The sequence below is a fragment of the Pteropus alecto genome, unplaced genomic scaffold, assembly GCF_000325575.1.
Source record: "Pteropus alecto unplaced genomic scaffold, ASM32557v1 scaffold71, whole genome shotgun sequence".
Taxonomy (NCBI): domain Eukaryota; kingdom Metazoa; phylum Chordata; class Mammalia; order Chiroptera; family Pteropodidae; genus Pteropus; species Pteropus alecto.
The window spans coordinates 8712898-8732271 of record NW_006433024.1 but is presented as its reverse complement, the minus strand read 5'-3'; the positions used below and the strand labels follow the sequence as shown (position 1 = coordinate 8732271).

The following is a 19374-nucleotide window of genomic DNA, read 5'->3' as shown; positions in this document are numbered from 1 at the left end:
TATTGTCCTACTCACCCTATTTATAATGTTGTTTCTGAGGGGGATATATTTTGAATCTTAGATGAATTAATAAACACGTTCATTGAAACAAAATGCAGTTGTAGCGTTAAATAAAAAAAAAATAAAGATTTAGATTCAAACACTGAGAGATAAGTAGAATTATTTTACTGCACGTGACACAATTTATGCTTTAGAAAGACCACTCTGGCTGCTCTTAGCATGCAAGCAGGAAACCCAATCAGCACAGAGTCTAGGCTTGCACGTGTTTCAGGGAGGGAAAATGGACAGGTCTTTTAAAACCAAAGGCCACACACCATCTCTGTCCACTTGGCCCAGCCAAGTCTTGAGTGGCTAGGACTCTGGGCTTGTCTATGAGATAAGTGCTGCATGGCTAGAGGTAGCTTCTGCTGCATGAAACATGAAACACTAGCCTTGGGGTTATGGCATGAAGCTGCCTTAGCTGATCTGGCAGGCACAATTTGGTTTTATGACATCGACTGTCATTTTAGCAAAAGTGAAGTCTGCAGTAGGCCAGGTTTTTGTTCTTAAGTAGTTTGGACTCTTAGGGGTAGATCTGCCTCTTTTGCAAACAGATACTGTCCACAACTGCAGCTTAGTAAGTCCGAATTCTTCTCAAGGGTGCAGAATAGTATCACAATTCATCCATGGATCCTGAAATCTGAGTTCAAGTATTATAGACTTTTACAGCATAAATTCACCTCAAGAATTTTATATGCATGTATTATAAATTAATAATTGATTTCAAGCTTTTATAAGCATTAGGAAATTTATCTGTAGGGCTAATCTTCTGTCAGTCATTTATTCATGTCTACCTTCTACGACCCCTGCCACAGGGGGAAAATAAAATTCATACTAATAGTTATAATTTCTTTCTGTCCAGATTACTAAGAATTCCAGTATTTCCTCTGGAATATTCCCCTTCTGAAATTTCTCGATATCCTTTCCTATTAACACATCTCAGTGCATTAGTAAAGCTGTACTAACAGCTCTAATGCTTCTAAAGGCAAGAGGCCAGAAACTCCACCATGTTCTGCCCTAGGTGCTCCTTGATTCTGCATAGAAGTGTGGTAAGGGGAGCTTTGTCAAACTACAGATAAAATTGTGTGACATCCTTCTCCCAAAACAGTTATTGCCTATTTGCCTTATGTTTGTGAAACTACCAAGGGTCACTCCAGAGCTTCTTTCCAAAATGAAAAAGTCGGCTCTAAGGAGATTTGCTGCCTTCGTTTGCAGGTGGAGAAGTGGCTGACAAGCTTAAAGTGGCAGCTAAAAAAGAGATAAAAACATTTTAGCTAACTGAGAATTTTGTGAGTACCTGTACACAACATACAAATATATGTTATGCATATATATCACATCTATACACACGCAAAACTTATAATCTCTAGATTACCAGTATTGAGCAAAAGTTTGTATTTTAGTTATTTAGACATGCTTGAAGTGACTTTAGACAATTTATTAATGATTTTTTTAAATTAATTTTTTAGAAATGGGAATTTTAACCTTATTTGGATGTAGATTCAATGAAAGAACTCACACATATTCATGCATATATGTCAGTTAATATATAACAATTAAAATATCTTGCTTAACTTTTATTTATTTACTTATGAATATTTTATAATATTAAATATATATTAACTTGCATCTTTGTATTTAATTGCATATGTTTACAGTAATTTATTTCTTATATTACTAAAGGTAAGAAGCAACTTACCCTAAATTATCATATCTTTTAAATTTAGCTGCATTATATAGCAAATAATCTCCTTTTCCTTCACAAAGAAATTTATATTAGAGAACCAAAATGATAAAAACACATTTCCATTATCTTATTTGTAGCCTGTAATTTCTGAAGACCAATTTAAGGTATATTGTCTCCTTAAATGACATTAAATTAGACCTCAGTCGTCTGTTCCCTGTCACTTTCTATTATTTTGTACTTGTTCATCATTCCTTGGGGGAAATTAGAGCCTATATGGCTGTCTCTGATCTGCGTGATGCTCAGTGAGGGTGTGGTCAGGAGATGCCTCCCCTCCCTTCCTTTCCCATCCCCTCCCTTCCCCTCTCCCCCACCCCTTTCCACAGACAGACACTCTTACCCAGTGTCCTGCGCACTGTTAATGCCACTGGGTCCTGGCCCTGTGAAGTAGAATGAATGAGACTCTTAAAAAAAAAATAGCTTAAAAGTAACTATTTTATATGTTTAAAATTACTTTTACAAGATACATATTTAAATTTAGTCTTTTGTTGTTGTTCACTATTTTATGCTTTGTCACCAAAGTTTCTTGCAGTTAAAATATTAACCGTTGTTCCAGAGTTTTCACCTAGGAAAATCCAGGGACAAATGACCTTATTCTGTAATACTCTAGGGGATTATATATGCACACATTTCTAATTATGGAGACATAGTGTTTGCAACTGTGAAACAGAAAGAATCAAGGCCCCCTATGGTAACCTCTTTTCATGAAAACAGGTCGTCTTTTTCACAGTGAATTAATATTTTTCATCTATTTTTTTATGTAGTTGTCCCATAAATGAATAAATGACATTCTATAATATTACAGAAATTTATAAAGCATAAAATGAAAGTCTCCTAACCAAAATTATCCCCTAGAGATAACTGCTGTTAATAACATTTTCTAGACATACATGTAAATACATACATATACTATATATACATACACGAAAAATACAAATACTCTATACTTTTTTTTTTTTTTTGCAATACTCTGTAATTTGTTTTATTATGTACTATATCAAGAACCTTTTCCACATCACTACATAGAGAGAGATCAGTTTTCATGGCTGTATGTATTCCACTGTGTTAGGCTTTGGGGATCTAATAACTCTTTTAGGTGTTGGTAAATAGATAACTAGATAGTATGATACATAGACTCAGGAGCCAGGCAGGAATTAAAATACAGTCTTCACTTTACCACTGGTAAGTGAGGTGATTGAAGAACTTCTCGCTTTCCCTGGAGGACAGCAAATCACTGCCCTGGCAGAGAAGTATTCCAGCCAAAGGAGGGGAGAGGGTGAGGAAGAAAGAGGGAGAATGAGAGAGGGAAGTGGGGGACACTTCTGTTAGAAATACTGAGTATGAACTTCTAGAATTAGAATTGTTGGAATAAATAATATCTACATTTAGTTTTCCACAGATGTTGCCTAATAGCCCAATGAGAATCTTGAGCTCATTTACATTGTATTCAAAGATGAATGAGTGCACCATTTCCCTGCATCTTTACTTTTATTCACCTGTGCCAGCCCAATATATTAAAAAATTCTCATTTAAAAAAAATCCATAGACTATTAATGAAGTTAGCTATATTTCTGTATCTTTATAATTCGTTCATTTGTAGTTTTGCTCAATTAACTATGTTCGTCTTCTCTTATTTAGTTATGAATATCTTTTATAGGTTAAGTATTTTTACATTATCTGTCATATGAAAATGTAATATATTTCTCCCTAAATTTGTCATTTAAAAAATTTTTCTAGTGTCCTTTGACATATAGTAATTAAATTTGTATTTAATAAATTCTGTCACTTTTTAAAAAATAGCTTCTTGGTTTTGTGTTGTGTTAAGCAAATTTTCACATTCTAAGAGTATAAGAATATTTTCCTCTAATTTTTATGTTTTTATTTTTAAATTTTTAATTCATATAGAATTTAATTTTGTAATTGTACTAGGAGTATAAAAGCCCATACTTTCCTATTATAAAAATTAATATATTTGTGTTGTAAAACTTTTAAAAGTATTTATTAACGGTGCTTAGCTATTTATGTTAAGTTCCTAAATGAATTACTCTGAAAGTTTAAGCATCTCATAACACCTTATATTAATTTTAACTATGACTGCATATAGACTCCTATATATGCATGTTGACTCCTCTTAGGAATGGGACCAGTTGGTCCTGGGTGGCATGTCGTCTTCATTCATGTAAAAGGTTCTGCTATTGAATAACTACCTTTACTTTGTTTGGGAGGGTACCAGCTTAGGGCTATTCAAGAAAAACTGAGAAAGCCAGGTAGTTCTGGCAGCCTGAGGAACTGGCATACCAAAATTTTCATATACTCGAAGTGTGATTGATTTCTGGTGAGAAGAATATGGATGTGGGTGTGGGGAGAGACTAGATTTATTGAGCTCCTCCCTTGTGTCAGATACTGGTCGACATTAATGTTTACTCATTGATTAATAATGAAAGTGAAAAGAGAAAGATATGACTCTCATCATTGCTAGACTAACCCCTATGTTTGTTTTCTCTGGTCCCATCCCATCCCATCATCTCTGGTGGGCCTTCCCTCTTTCTTGCACTTTCCTGTATTGGTTTCTTTTCCTTACATTTTTTATTCCTTTTTCTTAGCAGAAATCCTTCCACAACTCCTCTATTCGCTTGACATACTTCCCCAGTGTTCCCCTCTAAATAATGCAGGGAGGAATTTTTATTATCTGCCTTAAGTTTATCACCACCATTGCTCAATCCCATAATTGACTTTTTATTTTTTTTTTTACAGATTCTATGAATCTTGCCTCAATTAGCTCTGACTGAAACCTACTATGCAACAGCTGCCCCCCTGAGATATAGCAACCATACATTGTAGATGTTCCAGGACTTGAGATTTAATTTAAGCTTATTACTTAATCTTTTAAATACAGTTAATTTACTAAATGTTGGAAAGGGTAATAATGCCCCTTAGTTACTAAAATCACTGGCCTTTTCCTATCTCTGTAATATTGCCACTATTTAATTACTTTGGAAAGCTATTTGCTCCCTGGCTTTTGAGAACTCATCTCATTTTCCTTCTTTTCTCAGGCCATTCACCTGTGTTCTCCTTTTAAAAAATCTCTGTTCTTCCTTACTCCCCACCAAGTATGTATGTTTCCTTAGAGAACACAATTTTCATAGAGACAACACCTATCTCTATGCTGAGGGCTGCAAATTTTGCATTTGTATAAGTATTACTTGTTTACATTCAAGCTCTGAATTTCCAAGTATCCACTGAACATGATGTTCCTCTAACATTTTAAATTCCACATTCGGTGGCTCATTTATTTGAGTGCGTACTCTCTGCCCAGTTCTCTAGGAATTGTGGAATTTAGAGATATGTAAGAGTTCATGCCTTAAAGAACTTAAAGAAAAGAAAGGCATAAAATAAAACATAAACAAACAAACAAGATAATTCTAGATACCGTTAAATGCTCTCAAGAACATGAAATAGGATATAGCATCAGAGTATGGTTAGGGAGTTGATTTTTGTTGATAAGGCGACCCTCAAAGAAATGATATTTGAATAGTTCCCTGAATGATAAGAAAGATCCAGTCATGTGAACATGTGGGGAAGGAGCTTTCTAAGAAGAAGCAAAAGCAATTGCAAAGGTCTTGAAGTAAGAAAGAGTGATACATTTGAGGGACAGAAGAATTAAGACCAACATGGCTTGAGTGTGATGATTGAGAGGGAGATCAGGAATTGTTTTGTGGAGCATGGTCAGGAGTTTGCATTTTATTCCTGGAAGATATTGGGAAACTTTAAGCACGCAAATGAAAGACAATGCTAACTCCTGTGTGGAGGAAGGACAGTAGGAGAATAAGAGTAGAGACAGAGAACTACTTAAGAAGCTGCTGAAGTTTTCAGGTAGAAATTGATTTGCACGGACTGTGTTTTAAAGTTGGAGATTATGAGAAATGACAAGATTCTTGATATATTTTGGAAGTAGATCTGAAAAAAATATACTGTTGGATTGGATTTTGGGGGTGAGCGAAAAATAAGAATGGAAGATGTGTCCCATTTGGCTTAAGCCCAAAGTGTTGTTTTATTTACTGAAGTGGGGAAGAATAGGGTGAGGGAAGAGGTATGTGCCACTAGATCTTTAAGCTGAGATGTTGAGTAGGCAATTGGATGTACAAGAGAAGAGGTCTGGGTGAGAGATACAAGGTTGATAACTATTAGTATATAGATAGTATTTGAAACTATGGTAATAGTTTAGATCACCAAGGATGAGAGGGTAGACAAAGAAAAGGCAAAAAAGACAGACTTAAGAATCTCCAATGTCCAGAGATTTGGTAAAGGTAGGATCAACTAAGGGAGCAGAGAAGGAATAGGTGATTGTTAAGGCACAGAGCTCTGAGAAGAAAATATTTAAAGAAGAGGGAATAATGAACATGTCAGATGCTGCTGAGGAATAAAATTGGAAGGCAATGGGAATTACCATTGGCCTTGACAAGATGTAGGTCATTTGTGACCTTAATTTTTGGATGGTGTAGAGGAGATGAAAACCTGATTTGAAGTGAGTTGAAGGAAGGAAAAAAGGAGACAGGAAGTATAAGACAACTTTTTTAGAGGGTTGAAGTAAGAACAGAAAAATGGAAGGGGCTGAACTGTTGAGGGGATGGCAGGAGTGTGTGTGCGTATTTCTCAAAGTGAATTATATTAAGTCAAGTTTACATACTAATGGCAACAGTCAGGTAAAAGTTGAGAAAATAATCATGCAAAAGACCAATTGTATAATTTCAGGAGAATGGAGTGTTTATCTAATGTAATAGGAGAAAGGATAGAGTTTCTGAGCATAGAGGTAGGTGGGCTGGTTGGCTAGGAATAGTATAGCTCAACCAATAGCTTGTGGCACAATCTTCAGTTGGGAATAAAGCACTTATCAAAGAAGTGGCATGTGGCTCGACTTTTTCTTAGCTTGGTTTTATACCTTGTACATTTTATAGTCAGAATTAACACATTTATAACATTTAGTTTTAGTAACCATAAATGCCTTAAACTGCTTAGTATGTGCTAATTACAGATCTAAAAGCTTTTACATATGGTATGTTATCTCACTTACTTTTTACAACAACCCGATTTACAGGTTCTACTATTACTCCACTGTGCAAATGAGGAAAGAGGCAAAGAGGGGTTAAGTAATTTCCCAAGGTATGCTATACTGCCTTTCTTTGCAGTCAGTATGTGTTACTAAGTCTTTTGAAATGTAGAGTTTTATTTGCAACATTTTTAGTAACTGTAGACAGAATTCTACCTCCCATCCTAGATTCCATTTCAAAGTTGATATGCAAAAATAAATAAATGCAAACAATATTTATTTATTTATTTATTTATTTATTTATTTATTTTTGCATATCTACAGCACCTGATATTCCAGTGTGGTCTCCCATCCAAGTACTAACCAGGCCCAACCCTGCTTAGCTTCTGAGATCAAACGAGATTGGGCATGTTCATGGTGGTATGGCCGTAGACTAACAATATTTAGATATATATACTACTAATATTTTATGAAAATACCTGTGATTTCTCTTATTGACAAAAGTCCCAGGTATTGCTAAACCAACTGTAAACTGTTGTCTACATTTATAATGGAAGGAAATGTTAAATTTTAATTAGAAGTTAGAGTAAATAAGCATTTCACCTTTTCCCAATCAAGGTCAGGAACACCCTATATTCTATTCACAGACCCCTTAGAAATCCATGGACTCTGGATTCAGATTTCCTTATCTAATGGCTTGTATAGATTCAGATTAAACATTTTTGGCAAGAATAATTCACAGCTAATGCTTTGTATTTCACTTTGCCCCTTATCAGGAGCCCCTTAATGTCTGTTCAACCCATTCTCGGCGATGGACATTGAGAGAAAGATTTTAAAGTTATATTTTCCCCCTGTGACCATATGGATTAATACTTGAGCATCATAAAAATATATTTCTTATAAAAGTTTCACCTAATGGTATTAATATTCATTTGTAATTCTTTATCAATTTGTCTTTAGGTTATAAATAAGCATATATTCTAAAAGTTTGGTTAAAGTTGTCTAAAATTTATTTGTCCCAGGAATGTTCACGATCAATGAGGACAGCAGTAGATGGGTCAAGTTCAGCTTTTGCAATAGATGTAGAGTTGCCAAAAAAATTATAGGGCAGCCAGGTAAATTTGAATTTTACATAAACAACATATCTTTTAGTATAAGTGTGACTCAAATAGTACATGGGACATTCTTATATTAAAACTATTGATTATTTATCTGAAATTTAAATTTATTGAACATCTTAAGTTTTTATTTGCAAATCTGGGAACTCTAGATCATTAAGAGTAAGAGAGGTAAGGTGAATGTTGGTGATTAGAAACACTCAGATGTAACCCTAGCAGGATAGACTATAAATAGATTTTATTTATTTATTTGAATATCTTGTTATTTTCATCCTTGGTACCATATTTTTTTGATGTTGCTATGAATGGGTTTTTAAAATTATTAGTACATTTTCCATTTTGTAATATTTTTGTCATTGTATAGTTCAAAATATTTTATAGTGTCAATTGTGATGTTCCTTTTATCCCATAATTTATTTAGGAATGCATTTTTAAGTTTTCAAACATATATCCTTTTTTCTCTCCTTAAATTATCTTTCATTTGCAGATTTTTAATTTAATTGCTTTTATTGTCAGACAGCATGATCTATATCTTAGCTTAAATTCCTGTGGAAACAAAAGATTTCTGTACTATTCTTTTATTATTGAGGATAATTCTAGCAGCAGAAATAGTGGATACGAAGATGCAGAGAAGAGGAAAAGCTCATGCAAAAAATTATTATTGCGCTGGCAAACATTAAGTATGACTCAATACTCAAGTTACTGAGCTACTTCCTGAACAGCCATATGAACTACTTCTCAGGACTATCAGTCCTGAAGGAGACAGAGGGAGGAATTTATCCAATGGCTTTCTTTTCCCACTAGTCAAATGTTAGCACTGTGGAGCATCAACTTTCCCACATTTCTGGATTATACTTAGGAGAGCACCCAACAGTTCCTGCAGCATCCTGTGCCTCAACATTAACAGAGTAGCTACTGGGTAGGGGTGAGAGGTCTATGGTTAAGACTGGAAGCAAGTTCTTTCCAGGTCATGCCAAGAGATGGCAATGGATAACCTGAATTAGCTGTTATGTAGGTGCCTTAGTCTGTAACCAGTGGCTGCAAACTATCCCTGTGATGTCAGAAACAGAGTAATCACTGATTGGCTACTCTGATATATATATTCTTTCTTTCTCTCCTCTCCTCTCCTCTCCTTTCTTACCAAGTTGTATTTATCACAAAAGAAAACTATAGGGTTGTATGTTGATTCTTTCTATGTTGTTCTCTTTGATACTGACATGTTTATTTATTTAGGATGCATTTTGTTATAAATTATTATATTTTATAGTTATATGGTACTTATGTGTGCTATTATGAGAGTCTTAAGGCTAAGATTTATAGTACAGAGAAATCAGCACTTCTTTATTATCTTGGAAAAAGGAGGAGGACCTTCAACATCTTCAGGACTGCATGTTCTCATACCCCTTATGAAGCTGTCTCTTGGATATGGATCTGGGGTTGCCCAAGGTGGCTCCGACTCTTTAGCTCCGTCCTTATCCTTTGCCTAGCTCACTCTGGTTAGGGACTACACTTGGGCAGCCACCTTCGGGGTAATACCAAGAATGTATTCATAATCTCTCAAGCCCAGAATCAACATTTAAAAAATAAGACTATTGTGTTTTTCAAAGAGTTTGAGGACATTTTTTTTATAAGTAGTATGTTAGATAATAGCTGTCTGAGAATGTAGCTAGACTTTTTAGATGAATTCTTATGAAAAAAATAATTCCCCTTTTTGCTATAATTTGGAATTTTCCTGAAATATAATCCTGACATAAAATGATGCCACTCCATAAAAAATTCCAAAGTAAAAAATAAATGAATTGGGGATTGTTTTATTCTTTAGGATTACAAATGTCACTAATCCTCTCCATGTGTATTTAAGTATTTTTTAAGTAGATTTTATTTTTATTTTCGGAGCAGTTTTAAATTCACAACAAAATTGAACAAAAAGTAGAGATTTCCCATATACTTCCTGCTCCCACACATGCATAAACTTGCCATTATCAATACCTCCTTCAGAGTGGTAAATTTTCTACCATTGATGGACCTACACTGAGCTCACAGAGTCCATAGAATACATTAGGGCTCACTCTTGGTGTTGCACATTCTATGGGTTTGGACAAATGTATAATGACATGTATCCACCATTCTGGTATTACACAGAGTAGTTTCACAGCCCTAAAAATCTTCTGTGCTCTGCCTATTCACTGCTCCCTCCCCACAAACTATGGCAACCTTTGATCTTTTTACTATCTCCATAGTTTTACCTTTTCCAAAATATCATATAATTGGACTCATACAACGTGTAGACTTTTCAAGTTGGCTTCTTTGACTTAGCATAAATATATATTTATGTTTCCTCCATGTCATTTTATGGCTTGATAGCTCATTTCTTTTCAGTGCTAAATAATACTCTATTGGACAAAAGTTTTCAATTCTTTTGGGTATATACCAAGGAACACAAGTAGTGGGTCATATAGTAAGACTATGTTTAGTTTTGTAAGAAACCACCAGATTGTCTTCTAAAGTGGCCGTACTGTTTTTCATTCCCATAAGCCATGCATGAGAGATCCTATTGCTTTACCTCCTTGCCAGCATTTGGTGTTGTCAGTGTTCTGTATTTTGGTTATTCTAATAGATATGTAGTTGTATCTCCTTGTTGCCTTAATTTTCATTTCCCTATGAAACAGAGCATCTTTTCACATGCTTATTTGCCATCTGTATATCTTTGGTGAGGTGTCTGTTAAGGTCTTTGGCCAATTTTTTATTCAGGTTATTTGTGTTCTTATTGTTGAGTTTTAAAAGTTCCTGGGATATTTTGGAAAGCAGTCCTTTATTAGATATGTCTTTTGCAAATATTTTCTCCCGATCTGTGGCTTGTCTTTTCATTCTCTTGAGGCATTATATTTTTCATTTTTCACCTCTTATAATTGATTCTTTTTTAATGTGCACTTGCTCTAGTTTCAATTTTGCCTTTTTTCATATTTTGTTCTTTATAAATAAGTTATTTCTTCATTTATCTCTTGCAGCATCCTAGAATGTTTATTTCATCTAGACTGAATGCATCTTTCATTATTGAAAACATTTTGGCTGTTTTTCTTGGTGTTTTATTTTTCCACCCATCCCTTGGCTTCCTCTAAAGTTATATATCCAAGCAGTGAATAGGCTCTGACTTTTTTCCAGCCTCTTTTCAAGGGAAACGTCCTCAGTGATCTCCTGACTATGTGGAGCACCTTTATTCCCATTATCCCACAGGACTGACTCGCAACAGCTTCTGTATACTTCTACTCTTTGGCATCATCAGGCTAAAAACATCAATCCTTTCTTATTTTTGAAGTGGTATATCTTGGTTTTGAGTGTACCTGTGTCATTTGGATTTTCTTTTTCTTTTTAAAATTTTATCTATCATTGTTATAAATGTGAAGAAATGAAAAATTGTCCTGGTGTGAACAGCTTGGATAAAATTGCATAACTTTAAAGTTTAGTCATTTAAAGGAAATTGAAGGAGAATAGACAATATGAGAGGACAACAGTACCCAATATGCCAGACTTGTGGCTGGGATGGAGATTTGTAGACTGGGTACCTGCATGGGCCTGCATGCCATGTGTGTGTGTGTGTGTGTGCTGTGTGTGTGTGTGTGTGTGTGTGTGTGTATGTTTCATGGTTCAAATTACTTTTGAGATTTTTGACACTGGCATATACTACAGAGGCAGATTCACAATTTACAGTCACTATTTTTCCTTGCCTATATCAAACTGAAGCAAACTAAAAATCTAAAAATGATTTATTTAAAAACATATATCTTTTTATATTCTAAGGCACATAAGAAGAAGAAGAAAAAAGCCCCGAGTGGCATGAAAAAAAAGATGTGCTAGCTCTGACACATCCTGTCTGATAAAGGAGAGCTTCAGTCTTTTAAGGATTTAAAATGAATGGCTTGTCTAATTTGTTCTCTTCGTTTTCATTTATTTCCTCCCAACTGTCTTATTTTTACCTCACATGTCATATATCATACTTTTAAATCCCTGCCTTACTTTGGCAAATTTCAATCTTATTTTTGTTAATGTGGCCAAACCCATTTTGATTTAATACTTCATCTTGCATTTCGTTGTCTTTTTTTCCTCCCCCTTGTCTTCTTTCTTAGTTTGAGTACCACTTCATAATATATTTTCATTTAATGGTTTATTATTTTAGACAAGATAGGTGGGGGAAAAATGGTACTGGGTGAAATGACACATGTCAAGAGACTTTAAGAAACTCTTCTGGGTGCAAGTGATAATTATGGATATTGTGATTCTCTTTTTCTAATCTGAAGATCACATTTCATAAGCTCGATATCTCTTTAAATACACTCCATACTTTCTTAATAATCATGTTCTAGGTGGGTAATTAATATGACAGAGTTCAACTATTATAAAATGACCAGATCGAAAAAGTATATAGCTGATACCCATTTACTAATACCTTTAATATATTATTTAATTTTAAGAGCACGTGAATTTTAATTTAATAATATTCATTGTATTATGAATTTTACATATGTGTCTTATTTGAGTCATTGTACAATAAAATACAGATACAAAGAAACCATAGAAATAGGAAACTAGTAGGAGTCACATTCATTTATTTTTTTCATTGGGCATATATTAAGTACCCTCTAAGTCCAGGGCTATAAAAATAAAGATGATAGGTCTGAGTTTATAATATAATAAGGTGACTGACAATCATCTGATTTTGTGAAATGTAGAAAGTGCTCTAATAAGGGATGTGTAGGGAGAGCCTGATTGAAGAAGATTTGGGGACCAGAAAGTCTTTCTGTTAAGAGCAAGTAGTGCTCAATTTGGTAATGATTATATAATTTCTAGAGTCTTGGGAGCTTGACATGTCATGAAAAGTAATATGCAAAATTTTGAACAATTAAATATTATTATAATAACAGAAAGCAACCAATTTAAGCTGGCTACTAGTAGCCAATGATAGCATGTTGTCAGTTATTTTTACTTATTTTAATGAATTTGTCACCTTTCTTCTTGAAAGAACAGATGAGGTATGAGAAATACTAAAGCAATCTATCTAAATGAAATCATCAGAAATTCCTGGCTTTTTAAAAACAATGATGCTCTTTTTAATGTGAAAATTAGATATTTGCTTGAATAAATGAAAAATATCTAACCTTATTAATTTTTACATTAATTATAGATAGCTCTAACAATTAAATTGACTTGTGTTTCTCTTTAACTTGATGAATTTCTTGTCATTATTACATAAAGGAGAATTTTTTCCTTACTCAAAAATTATATTGTTGTTACTGTGATACTTTTCCCTGGGTTTTCAAAATTCTTTTACTTTTTCATTTAAAATTACTAAATATGTTCTATAATGCTTGTCACACATTAATGCCAATGACTCTAAGCTATGTTTAAGTTATCCACTGGCATCTAGTAATTATCCAGAACCATGAAGTGCAAGACAGTATCTTCTGATGTGTAAAATTTCAATCCTGAAGAGAATTTCTGAATTTAAAACACCTCTTTAGATAGTTTTAATTTAAACTTTTTAAAATATATTTTAAAATTACATATGTTCCTTACTTAAGGTTCTCCTTTTGATCATTAGTTTACTAAGATCCTGTGTATGCAAACATAAGTTATTAGAGATATGGCTTAAGTATTAACAGTGTCATTTCAGGTCATATTTTAAAGCTCTTAGATTTTCTAAGGAAAAATTTCCATTGTATAAAGACACCATATTTCTTATAAAAGGTGATCAACTGTACATGTTAAAAATAGTCATTCAGAGCAAATGAACTCATATAGAATTTTTTATAGTATTTTGCAAAAACATGTAAAAACATATAAAAAGAACATTGAAATAACTATTTTGTCATTAGAACTTTTAAGCTAAATTTTATTTTCAGTCCTGTTTTGAACTAGCATTCAAAAACCCAAGCACCCAAACCTGAGAATTGTATTGGGATCAGAGTATGTGAATTCTGATACCTTTTCATCACTTGTACACTAGGAATTCTATTTTTTAAATGATATCCTGCCAGCTTTTTCACAATCCATTAATTCCTGGATCAACATCAGAAGGAATGTCAGAGCAGAGTGAAATTCTTGTAAGACACAGATGTCAGGATCAAAAGTCAGAGACATTCTCAGAGCAGCAGGGAAGCAAGCTTGTTAGACTTTAATCGGAACAATTAGTATCTGCCATGTGACAGTCTCGATGCCCTGCCTTATATTTCTGTTAAGTTTTAGGCATGCTGAAAGACAAAGTCCTCTTCCAAGTTTGGTGGAAAATTTCATGAGCTTTTGTTCTGATTATTTGTGGTCAGGATTCTTGAGCTTTGTTGATTCTCTCCAAATTTCCTTAAATGGTAAATTATTGATACACTTAGACAAACTAGGGTTCAGTTTATTAGAGAGACAAATTTTCATCTTCTCTAAGTGCATGTAATACAAAATGACTTGCTTTATGGATGTTTGTGATTGTTAGTACTCAGGAGGCTTTTCCAGCTATTTTATAATATCTCAGAGTGAGAGCTTTTATGGTCTGGTCCCAAATTGCTCCAGGGGATGCTCAATAAATGTGAATCATTGATGAAGGAAAAAATTAATTAAAATTGGATGTTGAGATTTTAGTTAAAAATTTTCTTTGATATCAGCTATTATATTTTGCTTGTGTTTTCATTAAACCAAAGTAACTATCTTTGAAAAAGAAGTCAACCAGTTTTGTTCACTGTATTATCAATAAACTAATGTGATTTGTTTATCTTTTTAGTAATAAGTTGCTTTGAATTTTTTGCAGTTATCGCTTGTAAAAAATTTATAACAATAATTTATTCAGAGGTCAGCTTTTGGGACAACCTAAAACATCAAGAATTCTAAGTTAAAAAATATTTCTAGCAATTAGAAATGGTCCTTTAAGGCATAAGCAATAATGAAAAATAGTTGAGAAGACCCAAATACCAAAATTATCCCTGTTATGATAGGCTTGATCAATTCACTATTGGTAGAAAAGGGCCACTCTAATTGGCTGTAAAACCAAGCCAGAAACCATGGGAGAGAGTGTAAATTAAAGAATGGAGAAGAATAGAAAGGAGGCCAAGAGCATAACGTCATCAACAAGAGGACAAGAATCTTAAGTAATGACAAGGCTGGCAAGTGGCGGGCACTTTTGTAGCAGAGACTTAGCCCCTTGCTGTCTCCATGAGCCTCCCAAATAATAAAGTTATATTTTGACATGACCTGCTAATATTTTCTCAATATTATTCAAAGTGTGAAAAAAGCATCTTTAGAGTTCATGTTTTTATTGTTCTACAACCTAAGTAAAAATATACATTCACTAGCCAAAAATTGCCTTTAAGAAAATCTCATGAATACCCCTTCCCATTAAAATTGTTACCTAAGACATTTTTATGTAACGTTCTAGACCTACCATTGAGAACGTCTTAGAGTTGAATGAAAGACACTAGCTAAAACTAATAGAAGGGTGCATGATGATAACTCCATGATAATTCTGACATATATTCTTTAGCAGTAGAGGCAGATTATTGCATAGTTTTGCCAAATGGGGAACAGTAACATATACCTCTCAGGAATTCTTAGGGGCCTTACTTATATTCATTTTGATGCTGATGATGACAACAACATTCATAGGACTGACAACAGAATACTTCAAATACTTGCACTCATATCGTACCAATTAGTTTTCATAACAACAGTGAAGTAAGCATTATTCAATGTTAGAGCTGGTGAAATAGGCTCAAAGTAGCTTAGTAAAGTGTTTAAGATCACTTGTCTGGTAAGTTCTGGGGCTAGTCTTGAACTACATACCTTGTCTGCTGCATCATCGCTTCCTCAAATAGTCCAGGTGTGGCAGAAATGGCAAAATAACAATCAAAGATTTGTAATCCATTAATAAAGGAAAGATTAAATAAATTATGGGACATGCATATAATGGAATTGCATAGTTATTAAAATAATGGTATGGAACTATTTTAATGATGCATACAATATAGCATTAAAAAGTAAAGTTTCAGAACAATAAATATATGGTCAGTTATATAAAAATATATTTATGTGAAAAGGAAAACATGGTGGTTTTTTTTTAAGTTGTGGGATAATAGGAAACTAAATTTTTTCTTATACTTTTCATTATTTTCTAAATCGTCTAAACATGATGTATTATTGAATTATACACTTGAAATATATAATTTTATTAACAAATATCACATAAAATGAGCAGGGTGAGTAAACAGAAAAAATTACCTTGTATAATAGTTATTTAAATAAGTTTATATTGGTTGAGTTGGTGTCATCAGGAATTCTGGTAGAGAACTTATGGGTAAATTTGGGGTAAATGATTTTCCTACCAATTGTAAATGTATTTCCAATGTACCTGCATGCCACAGCAAGAGACAGTATTGTCAACAATGAATCAAAGGCAAGGGCTTGTGATAACCTGAAAAAAATTACCAGTCATGATATTATAGAACTTCAGTTTCTGAAGGCTTTTTGTAGCTAAATGACTGCAGCTGTACTGGAGGTAAGAACATCCAATTTATTTATTTTCCTACTCCTCTCATTGGTTATGTGAAATATAGAACTTGTAGAATTTCCCATTAATATTATGATCAAGAGCTTGTCCAAGCAGGCCTCAATTTAAATTGTCCCATTTAGTTCACTGTCTGTAGTCATTGACTTGCTACATGTATCCTTTAAGAATTGGCATGATGGTTTTCTCAAAAAATATATATATTTTTTTGCCTTGGAATCATATATCTATGCAAAACATGTGATCCATAAGACCTGGACGGTATCAAATAAGTGATTCCTCCTAATGAGTCAGTATGGTCAACAGAGTAGGGTATATTGGTTGTGTTTCTCAAAGGACTAGCGAATGGCTTTCAGTTTCTGGTGTGATAGCCCTCTCCGCAGGAGGGTGAGGCCATTAGCGGGCAATGGGGCATTTACCTGGTGGCCTGTATGCCATCTATTTTTCCAAGGTGAAGGAGTCAATCACTTTGTTAATTCTTTTTATTGGGTGCTTGCTCACTGTGAACCCTGCACAAGGACTATTCATAAGGAAAATTTTAAAATAGAAATCACAGTCTGTGCCCTAGAAAGGCTTAGAATCCAATTAGAGAATTGAGCTACATATTGATGTGAGAACATATATATTATAATATAGGAACAAATACAGATTGATATAGCACAAGCTACATTATTGTTGAGAGATCAGCTCAAAGGTATAGTTTACCTTTATCACCTAAACTGTGAAAAAAGTTATTCACTTGTATGTCTCCTGCATGGGAAAGGGACCTTTTGTATTTGCCTTTTTATCTTTACTATACTTGACCTAATGCTTAGCATGTGGCAGGAACTCAGCAAATATGGTGTTTAACGAATGACCTAATGTTTGACGCTTACTGTTTGACACTAGTAAAAATTCGCAAGTCTTTTAAACCTGTATTAATCTACATGTTCTTCCTTCCCCCTTTCTTTTTTCCTCCTTTCAATTTATACATTGAGCAGCCTAGTTTATCTGACCTATAAAGATTTCTACAGTCTGGATTTTGCTAATTGCATCTTCAGGGTGTAGTTCAACCTATTTCTCAGTTGTCTGTATTTTCTATAAATTGGTTATGGATCCAGTGGCTTTATCAAAGTCAGGTTCTAAGTTTTTGGCAAAATTATATGTGGCAGTATGTTTTTTTGTGAGATAGCACATATGCCTCTCTTTGTGGTGTTAGCAGCTGTTGATGCTCAATGCTCAGATCCTTTAAGTCATTAGGTTTTCCAAAATGAGTGTAATTTACTTGCTATTTAATAATTAGTACGATCCTACATAAAGACCCTTCTCCTTTTCTACTATTGAGTTACCCTGTGCTGAGGAAAGATAAATTCTCAATTCTTTCTCTTTATTTACCAATTTTTAATAATTTAGTTTTCTATTATCTCCTAAAGATGACCAATTAAGTTCTTTTTTATCATTGTAAACTCATTTATTTAAACACATTTGATGTGTTTCAATCCATTGCAGTTACTATCTTTATCGAAGAAAAATAGCCCCATTCCAGCCAATGAGATTTGTGAATGATTTGAGTGAGTTAGGATTAATTTAGGGAGTCTGATTTTAAAAGAAACTGTAGAAACTTTATAAGAAAAAAAGAATACAACCAATAAACATAAAACTTTTTACCAAATAGCCATTCTAATATTTAATGCCCAAACATATGACTTTGCATCATTGCAATGAAGGAGTACATGTTTTGGGAGAAGTCTTTATTTATTACTAAACATTATGAATTTCTATATAAAAATAATTTATATTTTTTCGTTTAAATTTTAAATTATTTTTTCTTTCTTTAAAAATTGAGTATATATGTGCCATATAATAAAGGGCACATGTCATAAGTATATAGCTTTATGAAAATTTAAAGATGTAATTTACCCGTATAACCACCATCAAACTAAGATATAGGACATTTCCAACAGCCCAGAAAATTTCTTTATGCATTTTCTTATTAATAGTCCCTGAGGTAACCACTATTCTGACTTTCATCACCATTGATTAGATTTGCCTGTTCTTGAACTTCATATAAATGGAATCATACATTATATACTCTTTGATGCCTGATTTTTTTGTGCAGCATAATGTGAGGTTCAACTATGTTATTGAGTATTTTAATTTATTCTTTTATATTTTGTGTAACACCCATTAGAAGCTATACTACACTGTACAATTTATCTATTCTATTGATAGATATTTGGGTTCTTTCCAGTTAGTTTTTGACTATTATAAATAATATTATGTGTTCTTATACATGTCTTTTGGTGGATGTTCACTCATTTCTGCTGGTTATATACACGTCAGAATGGAATTGCTAGGACATAGAGTAGGCATATTTTTAACTTTAATGGGTACTGACAAGACATTTTCTAAAGTGGTTGAACCAATTTATACTCCTACCAGCAGTGCATAGGGGTTCCAGTCATTCTGTATCTTCAACCAAACTTGATATTGTCAGCCTTTTTAATTTTTACCAGTGGTATCTCATTATGGTTTTCTGATCATTGTTATTAGCTCCATATCCATGTGCTACAGTTTTTTAGGTATTACCTTACTGTTGAGTTTTGGGATTCATTTCCTTTAACAAATATTTACCAAGTGACTACCATGTGTCAGGGACTATTCTAGTTGTTGGAGATATTAGTAAACAAAACCATTATATTTTAGTAGGAATATCTTTACACACTGTTTTATCTTTTGTATGTCCCAAAAAATGAAGCTTTATGGCTCTTTTTAGACATTGCCAGATTTTTTGGAAGAAGTTTGGAAATTGACAGGAAACTCACTGTGGGTTTTCTCTTCTGGAATCTGACCTGAGAAAACAGGAGACTAGTATCTGCCACTGGTCACTCTTTGATCCTGGGCCTGT

At 33.5% G+C, this 19374-nt stretch overlaps 1 protein-coding gene and 1 pseudogene across 1 annotated transcript in view; one reads left to right on the top strand and one right to left on the bottom strand.

Annotated features, from left to right (window-relative positions):
• The window catches only part of DCDC1 (doublecortin domain containing 1), a 370803-nt gene that overhangs the window by 105170 nt on the left and 246259 nt on the right, over nucleotides 1-19374 (top strand). The window lies entirely within an intron of this gene.
• Nucleotides 7146-7264, bottom strand: LOC112476759 (annotated as a pseudogene).